Source organism: Humulus lupulus, chromosome 7 (assembly GCF_963169125.1).
Source record: "Humulus lupulus chromosome 7, drHumLupu1.1, whole genome shotgun sequence".
Taxonomy (NCBI): Eukaryota; Viridiplantae; Streptophyta; class Magnoliopsida; order Rosales; family Cannabaceae; genus Humulus; species Humulus lupulus.
Window position 1 is genome coordinate 112,898,738 of NC_084799.1, and position 12,769 is coordinate 112,911,506.

Sequence of the window (12,769 nt, forward strand, 5' to 3'; positions counted from 1 at the left end):
TATTCAGACATGGTGAATGCAATTAAATTTGTCTTAATTGGTAGAAATTTGAGTTCTATATTTTAAGCTGGGAATATGACTATATCAACGAAGAAGAATAATTTCATATTGGTTATTGAGTTTGATTGATTTTTGAATACTTACATATGTATTGTGACTTTTAGATATTTGTGAATTATATTATAAGTAAGCTATCATTTGTGTGAGTATTTTTATTTGAAATAAGTAATCAAAGTTTGTAGTTTGGTAACAGGTGTAAGGAAACATGGTAGTTCATTATGAGTTATGCATTATTATACAACACATTACACTTTTTTTGTACACTTGATACCTTCTTAGTTGTAACATTATCTCAAGATAAAAGCTTGAAGGAATTATTGGATGAAAGATGTTCACCTTGTATAGGAACATCATATCCTTATTAATATGGACTCTTCATGCTTTTTAAAGTTCTTTCTTTCTGTATAAATTGAATGCGTTTTATTTTCCTATTACTAGCACAAGTTCTCTATTTTGTATGCTTGATTCTTGATTACTGGTTTGAGTTTAAATGGGTATTTGCTTCAGGTGTATGAGAAGCTTCTTGGGAGCCAATGCTTTAAATGCTTGTGGTGATTTCATGAAATGCAGAGAATGAAATTCTTGAATATATTATATGGACTACTGAAAATTTGTTGCTGGTTCACTTCATTTGTCTTTGTGTTGCCTTGAAGTTTCTTTTAAGGATCTTGATATTATATTATTTGCTTGTAGAACCATGTATATTGTGGTGTTGTTTTGACTACTGTTTCTATCATTCATTAAAGTTTGTGATTTGTTTATGTTTCTGGCATTATTTCTTGTTTGTGTTTGTTCTTTTTTCTGGTTCGTTTTGTTGGTGTTCTTGGCAGGTTATTAAAGGGTTCAATCACTTTCAATAACATCCTCTATGTAACAGAAGGGTCAGACTAATTCTTCTTGTTTTTCTTATTATTGTAAAACACTTGCACTATTCTTTTTACCTTGCCTTTCGTTATTGTAAAACACTTGCACTATTCTTCAGGCAGGTTTCTTCTCATTTTTCCTTAATTGATGTCGAAGAGATGGATGCAATAGTGTCAAGTTTTAATGCTTTTGAAACTAAGGAAGCAGGTCCACTAATTCTAACATGGGCAGTGTTTCTTTGTCTGATTTCATCACTTATGGGAAAAGAAGAAAACAATGTTCTAATGGTATGCATTTCAGTTTGGCTTTTTCTTTTCCCCCCTGCACTATACTGTTACAGTATTTAATTATCGAGGAGAGGTTGGGCTGCTTAATGATTGTCTTTCAGGGTCATTTATTGATTATTTTGTTGATTTTTCATTGGTGGTTCTATTAAAGTTGACATTTTTCTTTTCCTTCGTAGTTTTTTTCTTGGATTTATTGCTTTAAATTTTTCAGGAATCACTTTGCAGTCAGTTTTGGGACAAAGAAAGTTTTGTTGATGGTCCTATTCGGTGTCTTCTTTGTAACCTAGAAGGTCAATTTCCCTTCAGGACTGTGGAACTTATTCGCCTCTTATCATCCCTATCTGAAGGAACTTGGCCAGCAGAATGTGTGTAAGTTTCTTTATTTCTTTGCATTGGGTTGAGGATTCTACAGTAATTTCTGTACGTTTGTAAACACTACATTGTACTATATCAGCGTAATTGACTGCGAATATGTATCACTGTTTTGTAATTACCTGTTAGTGCCCAAATAACTTAAGGTCTAGAGTTTAGTACCTATTTGAGCTCCATATTCTATTACACCTCTCCTTTAAATGAGATATGAGATTTGATGGATCTACCCTAGAAATAATAGTATCATTCTAAATGCTTTTGTAACTCAAATCTCCCAAACTTTTAACATGCTGTCTTAGTAATTAAGCACCTGAACCAGAGATGTCTTTAGGGTGAAATTGAGGCCCCTTTAACCTGAAAATGTTAATGTTTGTTTACTATAATATGTATCTATTCACTGTGTGATAGCAGTATTTTGAATTTTGAAGTATGTTCACCTGGTATTGCTTGCTTAGGTCTTATATTGTATATACAGTTTTATTATTTGATTCATATTATTTAATTTTTTTAAGCATATACCTTACCATTTATCTGCTATTGTAGGAGAAAAATGTCTCTTTCTCCATCAATTGGAGGAGAAAAGGATACTTAATTTTGAAGGCTTTGTGTTGGGCAACTGTAGAATATTTTGTTCTGAAAGTAGTAACTTTTCAATATGTTGAATATTTAAGACTACTTGAATACTTAAAGAACATTTTGTTGTTGATGACAGTGTTGAATGTTTTAAAGTAATTTGTGGATTGTTAATACAATGTTGAATGTTTTTACTTTTTGTTATTTGAAAATCAAGTCATTTGATAATGCTAGTATATATTAGAAAGCTAATTTTAATTATATAAAAAAAAATTAAAATATAATAGAATAAATAAGTGTTATATAAATGAATATATAAGGAGAATTTAAACTTATCTAAATATTAAAATAATACGAAAATTATGTTATAATATCTATTACAATAACACTTTTTATGTAAAGAATTTTGTTATGCAAACTTCATTATACAACACAAATAATGTGTTATACTAAAGTGTAGTATAACACAAAAAATGTGTTATACTAAAGTGTAGTATAACACAAATTTATAAGTATTGAAATGTGTTATATAATCGACTATAAATAATATAGTTAAACACTTATCTATTTATTAAAATAACACAGAAAGTGTGTTATTGTTGACAGTATAATAACACATCTGTATAACAATGATAAAGTGTTATGTAAAGTACCCTGACCTACGATAACATAGTCAGTCTTAACACATCAAAAAGTGTTATGGTATGTTTTGATAACACATTTTTTGTGTTATTAAAAGCATTTTTTCTTGTAGTGATGGTAAGTTAGTTCGGGTTGAAGTTAGAACTTTAGCATAATACAGTTCGGGTTGGATCCAGGACACGGTAAGAATATAGTATGGGTAGGAGCCAGAACATGGTGAATATATAGTCCAGGTAGATGCCAGGACATGGTAATTATATAGTCCGGGTTGCGTCAGGACATGGTGAATATATAGTTCGGGTTTGAGCCAGGAAAATGGTAATAAAGTCCGGGGTGCAGCTAGGACATTAACGATGGAACCAGGTTGAGGCCCGGATCGCTTTCTTGTAATTTAATTACTTACTCTATCATATGTGTTAAATATATCTTGAATATTCTGAGAATCTTCTGAGTGCAGGATATTACGATATGAGTGATATATTGTATGTTCTGGGAATTTTCTAAGTGCAGATTATTTTGTTATGTGTGAACTTGGTTGTTATAAACAACCAAAGTTATTATTTGGATATGGTTATCTATATTGAATGTTCTGGGAATTTTCTGACTATAGGTTATTTATGTTATGTGACAAATTGGTTGCTAAGTGCAACCAAAGTGTTGATATTTGTTATGTTAATTACTTGCAAAATTGTATGGTAAGGTTGGGACTTATCCAATACCCTAGCTATCGGTAGTTATATCTACCTTCGGACAACCCGTTACTGGGTTTTAGTATACTTGTGTGTGTAAGGCTATTCTTACTAAGTGTTGTCCCTTACCTAGTTATTCATGTTGTTGGTAAGTGCAAAAGCTAAGTAGAGCAGTGAGGGCCGGAGTCTGCTTGCGGATATGTACATGTGGCCCGACCTAGGGAGGATTTTGATGGAACACCATTTTGAAAAGAAGAAGTTGGGACCTTGTTATGTCTTTTATAACATTTGTTTTGCTATAACTCTGTGGATGAGTAGTTGAAATTTTGTTTGCTAAACTAAAAGTGTGCGCACACAGTCTTTTCTTAAAAAAATTTTTTATGGATTTTCAGTACAATTATTTAAAGTAAAAGTTTAAATTTCCACATGTTTTTGGTATTGTATTCGTTGGGTCGTTACAAGTGGTATCAGAGCACTGGGCTAAACCGGTTCTGTAGACAAACCCACATGTAAATTCTGGACAATAGACCGGTACTCACTATAAGTATTGTCTTTTCATATTTCTTTCCTTTGCTTTCTTTTATTTACCTGAATTCTATATATTGTAGGTTATGGATGATATACCTAAGATAGGTGACCTTGTGATAGGAAACTTACCCTTGATCCCTATGTTGAGAACATTTCCTAATGCGCAGAGGAAATTGCGGTAATTGTTTACAACAAAAAATTTCATATAAACAACATTATATGAGGATCCTTTAAAATTTAATATGTTAATAAATATATAATATGAATATGAAAAATAATACAAAACGATTTACCTCTTATAGCCTATCAAGAATCCTTGAATCTTTCTGTATATGTTTTGATCCTCCTATCCTCGCTAGAGTACTCACACCAAGATCTTCCAAGACGTTCTCTACACCGCAAGATGTGGGCGGGCACATAGAGAACAAGGATCTATTTTTATGAATAAAAAAGTATTCTCAACTCATGAGACTTTCGATTATAGGCTAGAGAGAAAAGGTTTTTGCTTTGTGAAAAAATAAGATAGTTTTTCTCCTCTGTAAAAATTTGTTTTTTGACTTGTTGTTACTATTTTCTATCATATAGAATATATAGAGACTATTATCATAATAATAATAATAAAGAAAAACAATAATCTTTTTTATAATAATAATAATAATGTTAAAGACAAAGTCTAACATTCCATTTTAAAACCCATTTCAAAATGTTTTATTAATTAATTAAAATAAAAATAAAAAACCAATTTCTGATAACATCAGAAGTGCCACACGCATAGAGCAGCCCAAGCCCTATGTGTGTGGCCCATCCCTGAAAAATGAGATTTGGATTTTTTTCATGTGTTTTTATTTTAATTAATTAATAATTAGATATCCAAATAAGGCATCATCTTTTTAAGGAAAAAACAACAACTAAAATTTCAAATTTCAAAATTCAAAATTTGAATTTCCATTATCATCTTATTATTAATTAAATAAATATAATAATCAAAACTAATTTTGACTATCCATATTTATTTATTCACACTCAAATAAAATAAATGATTAAAATCAATTTACTCTATCTCCACCCAATTTCGAAAATTGCACAAATGCAATAATAAATTGTGCAACTTCAATTATCACATAATTGCACATTTATCCCGAAGAATAAGTATTCTCTCAAATAGCTCATTCACAATTTAACCCTTGTATCAACTTTTACCTTGATTAGTGTTGATAGAGCTGCCCAGGGACCTATGGACAATTAATTCCAAGCTCCAAATAAAAGATTATTAACCAAAATTATTTGATTCAATAATCATATTTATTAATCTCATGATTATTCCACTATAAATATGAGACTGAACTCTTGAGAATTAAAGACATATATTTACTAAGTTCTTTATTGTAACCATAAAGTATCCGTTTATATAATCATTACATACAAATTAATCCTCTATTGATGATTCATAATTAAGTGGGAATAAAATTACTGATTTACCTTTTTAATTATATCTTGATTCCTAGTGTACCAACGACTTTACTAATGAAGGTTAATTCATAATCTGGTTATGAATTTGACGTCAATAACCTTTTTGGTTCCAAAAGTCAACCCAATAAGGAATCATCATTCAATCTATAAGAAGGTATAGATTTAATGTCTGTTAAGCTATGTCCCCAACCATATACATTATTTAGTCCCCAAAACAATAGTTCTTAGCCTGATCATTGCGACAAACCGTAATGCATGAATCAAATGATCAAATGACATATATAGGAGCTCATAGTAACTTCAGGATTAAGATCAGTTTGTATATGATCATCAATTGATGTGTTTTATAATACTACGAAATGGTATTTAAACAAGTATTATTAAATCACTTCTAGTCCAGTTCTATATACTCTAAACATGCAAAGTACCTCCACTAAAGTGTCCTACTACACTAGTAACCCAAATCTAGGTCACATGCATTCATAATACTAGTGGACTGTACTAGCAATAATTAATCTAAAGATTCCATAACTTTATTTAACTGCGACCTATTTAAGTTTGTTATCTCAATCTCTATCCTCTCACACCAATATGAGATTGAGACCACATAAATGAACTTGGGAATTTTATGATATTTATTTAATGTTATGATCAATAATATAGTACATAAGCTACATGTATACAATAATTCAATTCATTCATTTATTTCTTTAAAACCATTGTCCACTACAATTTCTTTAAGGGCACAATTCCCAACACCCTATGATAGGGATTAACTATTATAGATTATTTCACAACGAGCTTCCTCTCCACTTCGAGTACGATCGACAACATCGGTGTGCAATTTGGAAATGGACGTAGTACATGATGGAAGTCTTCGATAGAGCCAACACACCCGAGCGATGGAGAGTGCGGTATGTCAGCACTTGTCTGAAATGTGCGACCCAGGTATGGTTTCGTCACAGACGTTGGTGGGTGGATTGCGACACATGGGACGTCTTCCGTATGTAGCTTGAGCTAGCGTTTGGGTCATGGATTGGCCTATCTCCATGGTTGATAGCATACCTTGACGCAGGGCAGTAGAGCCAAAGGAGGATCCCAAACAGCCGGGCGAGGATACCGACATAGAGCTAGATATGTTGATGGATAGCCTAGATTAGGTTATACTGTGAGGGTCTTGTTGATACTTTTTGTAAAGATTTGGCAAACCTACTAGGTTGTAGGGCTTTTGTGTAATTGTAGCAGGTAAATGTAGAAACTCGATGTGTAGCTAGGGTTCTCTTCTTTTTGTATTTATTGTTCTCCTAACTAAAACCTTATAGCATGATCTTTCATGATCATTTTGTATTGCTATGTTATATCATTGAATGATTGATTACCTGTTTTGAGTTAAATCGTTGTGAATTCTTTCTTTTCCTTTATCTTTTCCTTGTGTATGGGAAACTAGTATACTCAAATATTTTAAACATTGTTGTATTGAAATTCGCGATGGTGCCCAACACCCGAGCCAGGGGAGGTCGAGCTGTGAACCCACCAGACTCAGCCGAGAGAGCAGTTGTGTAACTCCCTGGATAACCAAGACCGTTACACTATATGTTTATAAAGGTGCAAGACTGCTAATCAAGTCATTTAATTCAAAACATGTTACCGAAACTATAGTTGAACTAGGGTTAAAAGATTTTGGTCTCAAAAGCTTCATTTCTTTTAAATAAACATTCTTTTTTACATGGGATCCCAAAAGTAGTAAGTTAAAGACTGTTTACAAAATATTCAGGGATTAAATACAGTGATTAGCCACTCTAAGGCAAAACAAACAGTTAAGCATTTCTCGTCCTGTTCCACTCCTTAGCAGTGGCGGCCGAACAGCTGACTATGTACATTCTGTCCCGCAGCTCTCCATCTCAGGATTGGTCCAACTTGCCTTTTCCTTTACCTGCACCACGTAGCACCCGTGAGCCAAGGCCCAGCAAGAAAACACAACAACAGAGCACAATTATTCAACAGACAATCAAATAACTCATACCGCATAAGCATGTACTCAACTGTCTAAGCATTCATGTTAATGACGTATTCAACATACCAAGTATGTCAATTCATATCAATTATCAATCCACATATGATGACTAGTGTTAACGCCCTTAGGCCGCACCCTCTATGTATCCCACTAACTCTGGCCCACTTAAACCGAGCTCAGTGAATATTAAGCTGTCCTCAGCTACCAGCGGCTAAGCCGCGCCTTGTGCACAATTATTATTTACGGCACCTTTAGGCCGTATATCTCATGTCCGATGGCGTAATACCATCTATGACATCATACAGATATAGGGAGCTCTTAGTCCCATCGCAAACAGATAACCCGATGCAGTTTTCTTACCTTTAGATTCGCTAGCTTTGTTCAATTTGATCCTCAAGCACGATCCCGTCCGAGCCATAGCGTACACCTAGTCACAGCAATATATCAGAATCATCACCAAACCTCAAATCCAAAACCTATCCTCGGGACTAATCCTAATCCCTTGGGAAGACCTAATTCCACCAAACGGGGTGGTGGAAGGAAACCCCGAACCCCCGGGCAAAAACCCTTAAAAATAACCCAAAAACCCCTTTCTGGAAATAGGGTAGTGCTACATCGCTCTAAAGAAGGCGCTATAGTGCTACAAATAGAGCCTAAAATGCCCCATACCACATAGCCTAGTGCTACAGCGCCCAGTGACTAGCGTTGTAGCGCTAGTCACAACATAGCCTGCACATTATTTTCTCCTTCGAATTTTCCCGAGCCAAACCTACTCAAAACTCAAACAAACCTCAGCCAAACTTCAAAACAAGCCTCCCAACATCCTCCACTCATCCCATAAGTCACAACCACACAAAACTCAATCATATGCACTACAAATCACAAAATTCACCATGGCTGAACCAAAATCTCAAAATCTCAGTAAAACCACAGAAATCACAAAGCTTGAAACTAGAGTTTCTTACCTTTGATGGATGGGTTCAACTTAGGTTATCCTCCACACTAGCTTAGCCTTCACCTCCTCAGAGCTTCAGCCTCAACTTCCTAGAATTCCCACAGTATTCTCAGCTCAAAATCCACAACAATACCAAGAACTAGAAACTGAAAAACTACCTTGAACCTTACCTCAAATGGATGGATTACTGTTGCTAACTCCTTGCTAATTCCTCAAACCAGACCAAAGACCTTAGCCTCAAGCTCCTGCCTAGACTCCCTCTGAATTTTTGCTCCAAACTCCTTCAAGAAGTGGAGAAGAAACCTCCAACCGAATGAGAGAGAGACAGACCCTTAATTCCCTTTTTTTTTTCCTTTCCTTTTCTCTTCTTTCCTTTCCTTCAGACTTCTAAGACCTTCTACATTTTCCACAAAAGCATAAAGCCTGATAACACTTATCCTTTGTAAGCCAAATGACCACAATACCCTCCCATTAAAATTTAAGCCCGTAACCCATCCAAGGGCATTCTGGTCATTTATTCCCAATTCCCGCTAATTCATCGAGTGTCTCTAAAATTTACCGCTTACTTCCCGACACCTAACTAATCACCAATTTTATTCCCAAATGTCAAAATAGACTCCAATATATTCTCTAAATTCCCATAAATACCCCCAAGCTTGACCCGAGCCGGGTATAAATCCCCGCCGTGACTTTTTCGTTGAACAGCTCACTAGGATCGTCTCAAATCACAGATTACAAATATATCCACATAATAATGTGGTCTCGACAATTTATCACGTATATATACAGTTATGCCCTCAATGGGCCAGAATTACAATTATGCCCTTCTAACCTAATCAGGGCCTACATGCATACTAATACACATAGTCATGCATCGCAGATATTCAAATAATCATATAACGTGCGTTTAATCATTAAATCACATATAATCCAGTTATGCCCTCCTAGCACACTAATCAAGGCCCTCAAGCCTTATTAGTAAATTTGGCTCGTTACAAGTCGTTCACCAAGAGCCAGGTCGTGGTTGAGGCAGAGGAAGGGGTCGAGGCCAAGGACAAAGGGTACAACTGGAACCTAATCTGGCAACTCAAATAGAGGATTTGAAAAGGACTGTGCATGAGCAGAATGTGGCAAATGCTCAGATGTTTGAGGCATTGATGTAGATTCCCGAAAGCGCCACACAACCCCACACCCCTAGTTCCCTGAGAAGACGTTCCCGAACAACAGGAATTCTCGGCACAAGAAGACCCACCGGTGGGAGCGAATCCGCCAGCGGATGCACCTATAGTTGAACCTCCAAAACCAATCTCAAAACGGTTTAGCAGACAACACCCATCCGTATTCGAAGGGACTTCGGGCCCACTGGTGGAAGAAGAATGGGTTTGTGTGCTGGAGAGGATCTTTGAATTTATGGCGGCTACCAAACCAGAAAAGGTCATTTGTGCAGTGTATATGCTGAGGAAGGATGCCCAAATCTAGTGGGATAATGCTAGGAAAGGACGTGATGTTGCATGAATGAAATGGGCAAAATTCCTAATCCTATTCAATGCTAAGTACTACAACCAGACGGTGATAGATCGAAAGGTGGTTGAGTTCTCCAACTTGGGCCAAGGGTCATCTAGAGTACAGAAGTATGTGCGCAAGTTAGACCAACTCTCAAGGTTTGCTCTGGATCTGGTAAACATTGAAGCCAATCGGGTACGCAAATTTATGAAAGGATTGAAAAGCGAGATAGCTTAGTTCATGGATACTGGGAATACTTGCCTGGATACTTATGATGAAGTCGTGGAGCGAGCAATTTTCCAAGAGCCATGTCTGGTACAAGAGAAGAAAGAGGCCTACAGGGCTGAAGAACGAGCACATGTCTCCAATGATGGGGGAAGGTACTTTAGTAACCAGAGCGACCCTTCTGGAAGGTTTGCATCCAGAGGCAATAGAAGTGTGGGGAAGACCAATACTTTAGGAAACTCTTGGTTTACCAGTGGTGGAAATAATAAACGAAGGATGGAGCCACCAAGCTGAAGCTTGAACTTCAACAAGCAACCAAGAAGAGAAAACAACTATTGGCCACAATGCAATGAATGCAATCGATGCCACCCAGGCGAGTGCAACAACAACAACTGCTTCACCTGTGGAAAGCCAAGTCATTTCTCTAGGCATTGCCCAACACATGGTCAGAAGGAAGGAAATGACCAACCAAAGGCAGTAGGAACTGCAGTGCGAGTTTATGCACTCGCCCAGGGTGATAAAGGAGTTGGGATTTCCGACATGGTGTTAGTCAGTTTCTTGTGGCTAATAACTCAGCATATGTTTTGATGGACAATTGTGCATCCCATTCTTTTATTGTTGCATCTTATGTCAATAAGATAGATAGGAGGCCTGAGCCTATGGAAAATGTATGTGGTGTATCCTTTCCTTCGGGGGAGGTTATGATGGTACGATCTTCGGTTGGAGCCATACCAGTCTGGGTAGAAGGTCGGGAGTTGACCATGGATTTGCTAGTTTTAGATTTACATGAGTACAATGTTATTTTTTGTATGGATTGGCTAACCAAATAAGGGATAGTGGTGAATTGAAAATAAAGAAAGGTGACTTGTAATGCCCCGACTAATTCTAAGACCTTAGACCATTAAAACTACAAAGCATAACTACTATTTTGGAATACATGCATAAAATAATAGAATTTTATTATAAAAATCCAAAATACGGGATTCCATTGTTATTACATAAAAACATAAAGAAATAATAAACCTTTAATTAATTGTTCAAATACTAAATGCGAAAAAATAAATACATAAATTAAAAAGACTCAAAATATAAACTTCATCCCCGAACTTTTCAAGCAATCCATTCATTCCCATCGTCTCCCAATACACATGCCAAAGCTGCCATGAATCCGTCCCGCCTTCCAAGCTTATTTTCCTGCATCATCTAAATAAAAAGGAATGAGCCTAATGCCCAGCAAGGAAAATTTCTACTAAAACATATCATAAATCATAAGACTAAAAACATAAATCATAAAACATATGACGTAAAAACGTAAATCATAAAAACGTAGGACTACAATATTAATGGCCATTAACTCATTACCGTAGTATGTGATAAAACCATCTAGGTCCTCTTGCTACTATTCGAGGTAGGTTTAAACACAATATAGTATATGATAAACCACCAAGGTCCTCTTGCTACTAATCGAGGTAGGTTAAATCATAACTATAATCTACGATAATGATAAAAATCTTTGGATTTGCTTATTTGCTATCTAAGAAACTATATTTCCCAAGCGACTACAACAGAAACATATAAATATATACATATATACATATAACATATAAACATAACATAGCATATAAACATAATCATAACACATAAAATCTAACCTATTTTCCTTACCAAAAACTGGAATATTGGAGACAAGAACGGGATTGGAAAACTCCTAAAGCCAAATAGTAAGAATCATAAGTTTCTAAAGAAATGGAGATGAAAAGAAGATCTAAACCATCAAGATAGAAACTTACCAAAATCTTTAAGTTTCAAGAAACTTAAACACCTAACTGAAAGCCATAATAACAAGTTAGGATCTGAAAGAAAATGAAAGAATAAGAATAACTATAATGGACTAAACCTGAGGATAAAGTATACCTTGGATAGATTAGAACTCCAATCTACACCTCAATACTGAAATATCACTCTATCTTACTTCCCAAGTGTTTAGAAAAGCTTAGATTGGAAAGCTTTTAATCCCCAAACCCTAATGATTTCTCTCTAGAATAAACTTAGCAGCTTGGAGGCTCTGAAGAGTGCTTGAATGATGAATGAAATGGTTAAGTGAAAGGTCATATTTATAGAGTTCAAGGAGTGAAACTAACACTTTTTTAAAAACAAAAATAATTGAATAAAGTTTGCATTTTCTATTCAACAGATGCCCAAAACCCGGTAAAAAACGTTCAGGAGAAAATCTAAATTGTTGAGGGTTTTTTCTAATTCGGTTTCAACAAAGTTTCAAAAACACCAAAAAGAGCCGATATATTGCCCCCTATAGGCGATAAATCGCCTACCCCTATGTCCCGAGCCTCCGTGGTTTCTTTCGTGCGAAGTCAACGTGTTTTTCGTATCACCATAGGCGATATATCGCCCTTATAGCTGCGATATATCAGTATATGCTGATATTTTAAACAAGTTTTTATACACTTGAAGTTTGTTAAAATAGCTTTGACTGAATAAAATGCGATTCTAACAGCTGCTGAAGGTTCTAAACCTTCTAGATCTATCCTTTATTAATTTATTCATCTAAAATGCTTAAATCCTTAATAAA